The sequence below is a fragment of the Apium graveolens genome, chromosome 10, assembly GCF_009905375.1.
Source record: "Apium graveolens cultivar Ventura chromosome 10, ASM990537v1, whole genome shotgun sequence".
Lineage (NCBI taxonomy): Eukaryota > Viridiplantae > Streptophyta > Magnoliopsida > Apiales > Apiaceae > Apium > Apium graveolens.
The window spans coordinates 54,350,028-54,363,045 of record NC_133656.1 but is presented as its reverse complement, the minus strand read 5'-3'; positions in this window follow the sequence as shown (position 1 = coordinate 54,363,045).

Here is a 13,018-nt window from a genome sequence, read left to right as displayed (position 1 = left end):
GATTCCTTCATCAGCTTTTAGATCAAATTTGGATAGCTGTTCAGAATGAGTCTTAAGAACAAAACACTTGCATCCAAATACATGAAAGTATTTCAGATTTGGCTTCTGTTTCTTCACCATCTCATATGGTGTTTTTCCTTGCTTGTTAATGAGTGTTGCATTTTGAGTAAAACAAGTAGTCTGCACAGCTTCAGCCCAGAAATAGGTTGGAAGCTTTGCTTCTTCAAGCATTGTACATGCAGCTTCAATGAGAGCTCTATTCTTCCTTTCAACAACTCCATTTTGCTGTGGAGTTCCAGGAGCAGAAAATTCCTGCTTAATTCCATGGTTTTTGCAGAACTCTTCCATTATCAAATTCTTGAACTCAGTGTCATTATCCTCCTTACGGTTTTCACAGAATCTTTGACCAATTTATCCAGATGTTTGACATGATCAATCAAGATAGATGCAGTTTCACTTTTTCTGTGCAAGAAATACACCCATGTGTATCTGGTGAACTCATCCACTATGACCAACGCATATTTCTTCTTTGCAATAGACATGACATTCACTGGACCAAATAGATCAACATGTAGTAGATGATAAGGCTCAAGAATTGATGATTCAGTCTTGCTCTTAAATGAAGATTTTCTTTGTTTGGCCTTCTGACAAGAATCACAAAGGCCATCAGGAGCAAATACTGACTTTGGCAGTCCTCTCACAAGATCTTTCTTGACCAGCTCATTTATATTGTTGAAATTTAAATGAGAGAGTTTCTTGTGCCAATTCCAGCTTTCTTCAATTGATGCTCTACTCATCAGACAGATTGCAGAACCATCAGTACTTGTTGAAAGCTTAGCTTCATAAATGTTACCACGCCTGTATCCTTTCAGAACAACTTTGCCTTTAGATTTACTCACAACTTCACAGTGTTCTTCAAAGAAATCAACATGATAACCTCTGTCACAGATTTGACTTATACTCAACAGATTGTGTTTAAGTCCTGATGCTTTTCCAATGTTGATTGATGTTGATTGATATTGCCTCTGTCACAGAGCTACTTCTTTAATGATGACATTCCCAAGATTGATATTGCCATATCCCAATGTTTTTCCAATGTTTCCATCTCCATAAGAAACACTTGGGCCAGCTTTCTCCACAAAGTCTGATAGCAGGGCCTTATTTCCAGTCATATGTCCTGAACATCCACTATCCAGAACTAGGATATTTTTCCTGGTGCCCTGCAATCACAAAGACCACTAATGATTAGTTTTAAGGACCCAGACTTTTTTGGATCCTTTGGTCTTATCAAGTTTGTTAACATTTGCAGCGGATTTAGCATCAGAGTTTATGTTAACATTTTTCTTATCAGAACTTACACTATTAGACTTTGAATCAGAATTTACACTAGAAGGAATAATGGAAACTTTCTTCAAAGAAGGTTTTATTTGATAATAATCATAGTACAAACTATGATATTCCTTACAAGTATAAATGGAATGCCATAAACTACCACAATGAAAACAGGGATTTTGTGGTTTATATCTAACAGACTGACTCTTAACTCCTGACTTTGAAGGTAAGGAGTTTATGTTCTTATTCTTCCTGCAAAAAGAAGCCAGATGGTTAGAACCCTCCACAGTTATGACACGTTTTCCTAGGAGCTTCAGGAACAGGCTTATAATTATTGCTTTTATTCACACCTTCCTTCCTATTCCTATTTTTCCAAGGTGATTTTACCTTGTTTGCATTCTTAACATCTTTCAGCTTATGCTTAAGCTGCTTCTTAGTCATTAAGCCTATGTTTACTTCAGCTGTCTTTTCCTGTTTTAGTTTGTCAGAAGTTAATCCTTCTTTAACTTCTGATTTATCATTATCAGACTTTACAGTTACAAACTTAACAGGTTTTAACTTTGGTTTTTGCTTAACAACAACAAGCTTAATTTCTACAGTTCCTTTATCATTCTTATCCTCTCCATATCATAAGCCCTCTTTCCAATTTTCACTACTTAGCAAATTTGAGTTGTTCTGCCAGAGTTAGTCCAAGTCCTGATAATCTCTCTTCCCTTTTCTAACTCAGTTTTTAGAGATTCATTCATTTTTAGCACTTCATCCCTAACATAAAAAGCATCATCTCTATCCTTCTGAGTTTGATGGAACATAACTAACTCTTTTTCTAAAAAATCATTTATTTTCTTAAAAGCAAGATTTTCAGAAGTTAATCTTTCACATGTTAAAGTTTGATCTCTATAAATAACAAACATGGTTTTAAGATATCTTCTCAACTCATTAATATTATTAGTATGAAAAGCATAAGTAGTCTGAGGTACCTTTATTTCAGTAGCTTTAGAACTGCTCTCAGCACTTTCTTTATCAGCATTTGCCATCAAAGCATAGTTCTCCTCACTTTCAGAGTCTGAGGTGTCTGTCCAGCTTTTCTTCTTTGTGACAAAAGCCTTGCCTTTGTCACCCTTCACTTTCTTGCAATCAGGAGATATGTGGCCTTTCTCACCACAGTTATAGCATTTGATATTGGTATAATCTCCTCTATCAGACTTTCCTCCTCTGCCCTCAGATCTTCTGAAATTCTTCTTATCAGAACTTGTGCCTTTCCTGGAAAACTTCTTTCCCTTCCTGAACTTCCTGTATGCAATCTTTGTGATCCCTTTCACCATAAGAGCACACAGCTTCATCATCTCCTCATAAGCATCAGTCTCAGGCAAGCTTTCAGAATCTGAGTCATCATCACTTTCAGAACTTGATGACTCAGTATCAGACTTTGTGAAAAGAGCTTTACCCTTGTCTTTCCTTGAGGAAGCTGCCTTGGGGGATTCTTCTTCAGCCTTAAGAGCAACTGTCCTTGACTTTCCTCCTTTCCTCTTGCTTCTTTGTTCCATCTCAAGTTCATGAGTCTTGAGCATTCCATAAATTTCATCAAGAGTTGTTTCATCAAGATTGTAGTTGTCTCTTATTGTTGTTGCCTTCAAATCCCAGCATTCAGGAAGAGCTAACAGGAATTTAAGGTTTGAATCTTCAAGATCATACTCCTTATGAACCAATGACAAATCATTCAAGAGTTTGACAAATCTATCATATAAATCAGTCAATGACTCATTTGCCTTTGAGTCAAAGTGTTCATACTCTTGTGTGAGTATTGTCTTCCTGTTCTTCTTAATTGTATCAGTTCCCTGACACCTTGTTTCCAGAGCATCCCATATCTCCTTAGCAGTCTTGCAGTTAATTACCCTGTTTGACATTACATAATCAATGGCACTATGCAGTAAGTGTCGTACCTTAGCATCCTTAGCAATTGATGCGATATCTTCAGCAGTATAATCACTCTTCTCCTTTGGTACGGTGTTTGCTGCTTCACCTGCAACTGCAACAGCGAGCTTGGTTGGTTTGTGAGGCCCTTCCTTGATTTTATCAAGATATTCTGGATCTGTTGCTTCCAGGAACATGGTCATCCTCACCTTCCATATGGGATATTCAGATGGTCTCAGTATGGGAACTCGGATGGTCTCATACCGACTTTGAATTTGTGTCTTTGGTGGTTCTTCAGTTTTGGTAGGCTTAGTTGGAGTTTCTGTGTCAGACATGATTGTGTTTGGATCTTAAACTGTATGTGCGTTAACAGATCGGCTCTAATACCACTTGTTAGGTCACACACACTGTAGAGGGGGTGAATACAGTGTAAAGTACAATCAATTTGAACTTTAATATCTCAAGTAACAGAAAACAAACTTTATTGAAACAATAAACTTTGTTACAGTATGGAACTGTTACCTCTCAGTGATGAACAAATATCACGAGAGCTGCTAGGGTTACAATGAATAATCTTCTCGAATATGATAACACTTATAGTGTAAACCCTATGTCTGTGTTTATATACTACACAGTTACAAGATAATCGCTAATTGATATGGAATATAATTCTACTTCCTAAAATATATCAATCAGATATCTTTTCTTCCAAGTATTCTATTCTTCATAGAATTCCTTCTTCATGCATATCTCTTCTTATGTTTATCTCGATCTTCTTTCCTTTAATCAGCTACTGTCCTTATCTGAACGTCCTTCAGCACTTAAGTTCTGATATCCATCTTCTGATGATTATCTCCTGATAATATAAGTACTGATATCCTTAAGTCCTGACTTCCAGTAAGTACTGATTTATCCTGTTTAAGTAAGATCTGAAAACTAAACATAAATCATATTAACCATGACATTATCAAATATATCTAACAGAGTATGATCTTGAAGATTCAAACCTTAAATTCATGTTGGCTCTTCCTGAAAGCTGGGATTTGAAGGCAACAACAATAAGAGACAACTATAATCTGGATGAAATGACTCTTGATGAAATTTATGGGATGCTCAAGACTCATGAACTTGAGATGGAACAAAGAAGCAAGAGGAAAGGAGGAAAGTCAAGGATAGTTGCTCTTAAGGCTGAAGAAGAATCCCCCAAGGCAGCTACCTCAAGGAAAGGCACGGGTAAAGCTCTCTTCACAAAGTCTGATACTGAGTCATCAAGTTCTGATAGTGATGATGACTCAGAATCTGAAAGCTTTCCTGAGACGGATGCTGATGAAGAGATGATGAAGCTGTGTGCCCTTATGGTGAAAGGAATCACAAAGATTGCATACAAGAAGTTTAGGAAGGGAAAGAAGTTTTACAGGAAAGGTGCAAGTTCTGATAAGAAAAATGTTAACATAAACTCTGATGCTAAATCCGCTGCAAATGTTAACAAACTTAATAAGGCCAAAGGATCCAAGCAAGTCTGGGTCCTTAAAACTAATCATTAGTGGTCTTTGTGATTGCAGGGCAACAAGAAAAACATCCTAGTTCTGGACAGTGGATGTTCAGGACATATGACTGGAAATAAAACCCTGCTATCAGACTTTGTGGAGAAGGCTGGCCCAGGTGTTTCTTATGGAGATGGAAGCATTGGAAAAACGTTGGGATATGGAAATATCAATCTTAGGAATGTCATCATTAAAGAAGTAGCTCTGGTCTCAGGACTTAAACACAATCTGCTGAGTGTTAGTCAAATCTGTGACATAGGTTATCATGTGGATTTCTTTGAAGAACACTGTGAAGTTCTTAGTAAATCTACAGGAAAAGCTGTTCTGAAAGGATACAGGCATGGTAACATCTATGAAGCCAAGCTTTCAACAAGTACTGATGGTTCTGCAATCTGTCTGATGAGTAGAGCATCAATTGAAGAAAGCTGGAATTGGCACAAGAAACTCTCTCATTTAAATTTCAACAATATAAATGAACTAGTCAAGAAAGATCTTGTGAGAGGACTGCCAAAGTCAGTATTTGCTCCTGATGGCCTTTGTGATTCTTGAGAAGGCTAAACAAAGGAAATCCTCATTCAAGAGCAAGACTGAATCATCAATTCTTGAGCCTTATCACCTACTACATGTTGATCTATTTGGTCCACTAAATGTCATGTCTATTGCAAAGAAGAAATATGCTATGGTCATAGTGGATGAGTTCACCAGATACACATGGGTGTATTTCTTACACACAAAAAGTGAAACTGCATCTATCTTAATTGATCATGTCAGGCAACTGGATAAATTGGTCAAAGATTCTGTAAAGATAATAAGAAGTGATAATGGTACTGAGTTCACGAATTTGATAATGGAAGAGTTCTGCAAAAACCATGGAATCAAGCAGGAATTTTCTGCTCCTGGAACTCCACAGCAAAATAGAGTTGTTGAAAGAAAGAATAGAACTCTCATTGAAGTTGCACGTACAATTCTTGATGAAGCAAAGCTTTCAACCTATTTCTGGGCTGAAGCTGTGCAGACTGCTTGTTTTACTCAGAATGCAACACTCATCAACAAGCAAGGAAAGACACCATATGAGATGGTGAAGAAAAAGAAGCCAAATCTGAAGTATTTTCATGTATTTGGATGCAAATGTTTTGTTCTTAAGACTCACCCTAAACAGCTATCCAAATTTGATCTAAAAGCTGATGAAGGAATCTTTGTTGGATATCCACTTTCCACAAAAGCCTTCAGAGTCTATAACTTGAGAACAAGAGTGGTCATGGAATCTATCAATGTCTTTTTTGATGATAAGAAGATTACTGGACTTGAAGATTTCAATGATCATGATCAGCTGAGATTTGAAAATGAAGACTTAAATTCTGATACTGAAAATCCTGACAGTCTAAATCCTGGTACTGCAAACTCTGATGGATTAAACTTTGATGTTATTGAAACTGTGGTGACTACGCCAAAGGAAGATGCACCTATGCAGGGGAGCATACTCAAGATACAACCACATCTCAAGAAGCATCAGAACATACCACTGGCTCTTCAAGTTCTGATTCGTCAATTTCTGATAAGCCAAGTTATGATAGTTCTGAAAACTTAAATTCTGAAGGATCCAACTCAGAGAGTATAGTTTCAGGGGGAGCATCAGAAAATGTTGATGAAGATAACATGGATCATGGGGGAGCATCCAGTTCTAGAGAAAACCTTCCATCTGCAAGGAAGTGGACTAAATCACATACACCTGACTTAATTATTGGAAATCCTGATGCAGGTGTCAGAACTAGAACAACTACTTCGAGTGAATGTCTTTACAATTCTTTTCTTTCTCAGACTGAACCAAAGAAAGTGGAAGAAGCTCTTCAAGATGCTGATTGGGTGCAAGCAATGCAGGAAGAGTTAAATGAATTTGAAAGAAACAAAGTCTGGACCCTAGTGCCAAGACCAAAGAACAGATCTGTTGTTGGTACAAAGTGGGTATTCAGAAACAAAACTGATAGTGATGGCATAATTACAAGGAATAAGGCAAGGTTGGTTGCAAAAGGATATTCTCAACAGGAGGGAATTGATTATGATGAAACATTTGCACCAGTTGCTAGATTGGAAGCCATAAGGATATTTTTGGCTTATGCTGCTCACAAAAAATTTACTGTCTTTCAAATGGATGTAAAAAGTGCTTTTCTCAATGGAGAATTAGAGGAGGAAGTATATGTTGAACAACCTCCAGGCTTTGTAGATCCCAAATATCCTAATCATGTCTACAGGCTTGATAAAGGACTTTATGGCTTTAAGCATGCTCCAAGAGCATGGTATGAGACTTTAGCTCAGTTTCTTCTGAAAAGTGGATTTAACAGAGGAACTATAGACAAAACACTGTTCTACCTCAACCATGGAAAGGACTTACTTCTGGTTCAAATATATGTTGATGATATCATCTTTGGTTCTACAAATGACAGACTTTGCAAGAAGTTTGCCAAACTGATGCAGTCAAGATATCAAATGAGTATGATGGGGGAACATAGCTATTTTCTGGGCCTTCAAGTCAAGCAGAATGAAGAAGGCACTTTTATTTGTCAAACCAAGTACACCAGAAATTTGCTGAAAAAAATTGGAATGCAAGATTGTTCAAGTGCATCCACTCCCATGGCCACTGTAACAAAACTGGATAAGGATACTGGTAAATCAGTAGATATTACTGATTACAGAGGTATGATTGGCTCTCTACTCTATCTAATTCCTAGTGACCTGATATCATGTATGCTACCTGTCTTTGTACAAGATTTTAAGCAGATCCAAGAGAACCACACTTAACAGCTGTGAAAAGAATTTTCAAGTATCTTAAGGGAACAGCTGATCTGGGATTGTGGTATCCCAGAGAATCAGATTTTAAACTAATAGGTTACTCAGATGCAGATTTTGCAGGTTGCAAAATTGACAGGAAAAGCATAAGTGGAAGCTGCCAATTTCTTGGAGGCAGATTGGTTTCTTGGTTTAGCAAGAAACAAAAGTCAATTTCCACATCAACTGCAGAAGCAGAATACATTGCTGCAGGAAGCTGTTGTGCACAGATTCTTTGGATGAAGAATCAGTTACTGGATTATGGGTTAACATATTTTAAAATCCCTATTTACTGTGATAATCAAAGTGCTATTGCTATAACAGGTAATCCAGTTCAACACTCAATGACAAAGCACATCAGCATTAGGTACCACTTAATAAGGGAACATGTGGATGAAGGTATAGTGGAATTGCACTTTGTTCCAACAGATCAACAACTAGCAGATATCTTCACAAAACCACTGTGTGAAGCTACTTTTACAAGATTGGTAAATGAACTTGGAATGGTTTCAGGTTCTTTCTCTAAATCTGCTTAGCTTTTGTTCTGATGCATCAGACTTTATGATCAGTATTTACAGAAATTACTCTCTTTTGTATTATGTGCTTAATTGAAAATTACTTAAGTATTGATTGTTGTTTAAGATGAATTTCTAAACTCTGATAGTGAACTGACTGTTTCTATGATTATTCAATCCTATGAGGATAACTGTGCTAGATGCTTACCTAGTAGTCTTTAACATACTAGAGATCCCATGTTAGAAGTAATTATTTATGTGGAAATCTATTGACACAAGCAAATTCTGATATTGAGCTTAGTCACGTTTACTTTGTCTATCTTATTACTAAGTCAAAAACTAGAATAATGCTTCTCATCTGTTAAGTTGTGATGTTAGTAAATCTGATGGATGTACTAAGTGCTGATAAACCTCACTCATCAAAAGAAAAAGTAAAAGGAAAGGAAATAAAAATCAGGTACTTCTTTGAGATGTAGAGTAAAAATGTGGAAGGGACGACCCAAGTGCATTGCTGGTATTAAGTAATATGCATCAGAAAAGCAAATAATTATTTTTCTTGGTGACTTTTCACACTCTATGATTACTGGAGAAATACTCTGATAATAGCATAAATTCTAATAAGCAGTCGTGACTCACTTATACTGAGAATCCACTGTAAAATGGAATTTCAAAAAATGCATAAAATAAGCACAAAATAGTTGAGGTGGACTCGTGCATGAACTCATTCAAAAGTAAACTTCAGAATAATGACAGATTTTAAGTAAAGTTCTTAGTTATGCCTTATTTCTAAGATGTACTGAAGTGAGTCGGATTTTACTCTTTGTTTGATATTTTGCTTAATGCACACACTTACACTCCATATGAATGATGAAAATTACTGTGGCGTTCAATGCTGTTTTAGATGAACAGTTTATGTGTTAGATTGCATAAATTATGAGGACAAGTTCTGATGGAAGTTCTGATAAATAAGTTCTGAAGAACCGAAATCAGAATTTGTGTGAAGAATCACAGAGATAGGCATTCATTTTTCGAGTTAAGAAATCATGTTCTGATGACTGTTAAGTTCTGATATAAGTCTAAGTGCTGATATTAAATTTTGATCCTCTATTTGACTTATTTATGGTTAAAATCTGAAACAGTCTTATTTTAAATCAGAATATGTACGGGTGAGATATTAACAGTCAATATAATTAGGGTTAGTGGAACACGTACATGCACAGTAATATTTACTTGTTTCTTGTGCGCATTAAACCCTGTTTTAGACTTCCGATGACTGTTTTTCTTCTTCCCAGTCTAGGGAGACGAGGTAGAATTATTTCTACCTGTCAGCATTAAATTTCCTTGTGTCTCCTGGCATTCTATTGCCTATATAAACCAACACCTCAAATCAGCCTACACATCATTTCTTTTCTCACATACTCACTCTCTTTTCCTTTATACCAACACAATCATGGTCAACTACAATATGTTTTTAAACTATGAGACCTTCAACATGGAGTTGAGCTGTGAGGACTGGCAGCAGGAATGGCACGTAACTGTCATTCCTGATGAGATTTGGGACTCGGTTCCCCAGGAGGTTCTCACACACCTCCTGTTCTTTTACATGGACTACCATCGCCAGCTGGAGCGATTGGAAGAAGAAAGGCTGGAAGCTCTCCACCAACAATAGCGAATCATTCGACTCGCTATTCTTTTTGTAGAGAGTCGGAAGAAGAAATAATTTGTTTTCTTCTTCCTATTTTTCTTCATCGTCAGCTTTGTCCGGCTTCTTAGCCAAGGACAAAAGCTGTTGATGTTGGAGTTTGTAGCTTAGGACAGTCTTGTAATGTTCTGATATAAATTTCAATTTCATGAATGTATTCTCTTAATATATTAATGGAATTTTATATTTTTGCAAGATTTTGTCTCTGAGATGTTTTAAATTTTGCTACATTTTTAAATCCTGATATATCCATATTCTGATGACCATTTTAATTACTGATATAAATTAAGTTCTGATTTTAAAATATCAGTACTTGTTTACTTGATTTATTTATTTTTTGGTCATTCTCACACTTGAATATTTTTACAGAATATTGGTTTTGCATTAAAAATGATTAAATAAGTGGGAATAGTTTAAATTTTGAATTAAAACTGACTTACCTCAATTAATGGGATTACTTGGTAAGTGGAACGGTTTTTCCTTGAAAAACTGCATGTGATAAGTAATGATTACTGTTTTCCCGTGCCCATTAAGTATTCATTATTGTTGCATGTCTGACAGGTGTCCAACGGTTATTTTTTTTAACCATGTATAAGTAAGAGTGAGAGAAGATTATACAATCTTTTATTTACTTTTACACTTTATCTCTCTTTCTTTACTTTTACTCTATCTCATCTCCCGACGTTGGTTTTTATACAGACATTTTATCAAATACCTTACAGGCAACCTTAATTCTCAATTTTTTTTCTCATGGCACCTAAGGATTTGATTATAGATGGAGCCAAGTTCGTTCCTAACAACTATACTGCAATCCTAAATCATGCTGAAGCTCCATCTGAGTAGCACTTTGTGCAAGATCTTCTGGCACACAGTGAAATTGGGTATGCATTGACCCAGCCTCAAGTCATTGCCATCCAACAAGTTCTGACATTTTGGCGGACTGGGCATTTTGATAATGGTGGTGCTACCGGTACTTCCAGCATTGTTTTTGAAGTCAATAATGTTGAACATGTGGTAACTCCTGGAACAGTTCGTAAAGCTCTACATTTACCAGAAGGCTGCATTTTCTCAACACCGGAGGAACCAGTTCTACAGCAGCTCATGGCCAATTTGGGGTATGAGAAGAGTTTGTCTAAGCTTGCACAGTTGAAACGAGCACATATCAGAAAGAAATGGAGCTTTTTCTTTGACTGCATCACTAAAGCCTTCGGGAATAAGTGTTCCAACTTTGATGCCATTCCAATAATGAGTCAGCACATCGGGTATTCTATTATTAACCAAACTCATTTTGATTTTGCAAGTGTTGTGCTAGGCTTTATTGGGGATAGGATGACAGAGGATAGAAATGTAGTTTACTTTGCTAGATTCTGTCAGCTTATATATACCTTTTGTTGTGCTGATGACCCTCAACTAGCCAGTTCTTTGTTTCCACCTTTTAAACTTGCAAAACGGGATTTTAATGACTTGGTAAATGCTGACCTTAAGAAAACGATGGTTAGACCTTTACAGATTCCTCAGTCTATAAAACAGATCCTGGTAAATGATGATCCTCAAACCAATAGATCTGTTTATCCTGATGTACAACCTACCACCACATCCCAAACACCAAAACAACCATCAGAACATACCACTCATACATCTATACCTCAATCCTCTATCAAAACACATCTCAAACCTTCACAGATAGCTCAACCTTCATCATCCGCACATACTGTGAAGCCTTCATCTTCCAAGCCCAAGAGGACAAAGACTGTCCCTCAGACACCACATAAGAGAAGGAGGATTATTCTGAGAGATGAGTCTGATAGTGAGGAACAGGTTTCTGTATCAGAACCTGTTGTTAAAGAAGCTGAGAAGGTCCCTTCTCAGAAGGATTTTGGAATTGGGGGATCTAAGCTTCTCAAAAGGCTTAGAAGAATGACTTATGCTGAACCTCCCAAGGAATCCCCACCTTCAAAGAGATACAAGAAACAGAGAGCTAAAAGGTTAGCTTCAGATGATGAGGAAGCAGCAGCTAAGGAAGGAGATTAGGAATCTCTGATCTCAAAAGAACCAGAATTTGCTGAAGTTACTGCATCTCCCTCTCCATTATCCCCAACTCAGGAAGCTGCTACAAACAAGGCAAACACACCATCTGTGTCTCCTGTACATGAAACTGTATCTCCTGTAGACCCAGGCACAAGTGCTGAAATTGATATTCACAACCTGGTTATGCCTGAGGTTATCTACTTAGAAGCTCCAAAAACAATTAATCCATCAACAACACCATTTACTGATGTTACTCAAACTCTAGAATTGTCTACAACACCTTCTCTGCATCTAGATGTTGATGATCAGAATATAAGTGAGCATCAGGATATGGCTGTTGATCAGAACTTGGAAACAGATCAGCACTTAGAGGATGATGCTGAAGCCTCAATTGCTTCTCATACTGTTGTTTTATTAGAAGTTGTTGATTCTGTCAGTTCTGATGCTTCAAATGCTGATACTACTGGTGATGCTGCTATTAATGCAGATGTTGATGAAACTGGTCCTTCAGGACATGCACCTCAACAAACTGTTCATAAATCTGAACTAGTTAAGAAGTTTGTTACAAGAGCAGCACCGGTACCTTGGAGTGAAACTCTTAGAGGACAGGAGTGGAATAAGGAATGGAACTCAGTTACCTTTGTTCCATCTGAAAAGATTCTTGCTGAGCACTTGGCAAAAGCTGATGAAATGTTAATTAATGATGATTTCAAGACACAGCTTCGAGTCACTGCATTGAGTACTAGACATCTTCAAGGTCTCCATTCAACAAATCATGCAGAGTTACATAAAATTCAGGAAGAATTGCTCAAGCAAGAAATGACTCAGAAAATTGATAAGAAAAAATTCTTCCAACCTACCTTTGACAGATTTGATTACATTGAGAAGACCCAAGAGAAGCAACAGTCTCAGATTGATGATATTTTGAAAAATCAAGCTTCTCAGCAATCTCAACTCGATGAAATCCAAGCCTCAGTGGAATTGCTTGTCTCTCTTCTCTTACCTGCTGATGCCAAAAAGGGGGAGAAAGTAATTAAGTCCAAATGCAAAACTGTTAAGACACTGAAGGGGAAGGATGATGAAAAAGATGACTAGGGAAACTCTGGAATGGGTGGAGGTCATGGTCAAGGTAGAAGTTTCTCATCAAGAAGAGCTGAAATTAC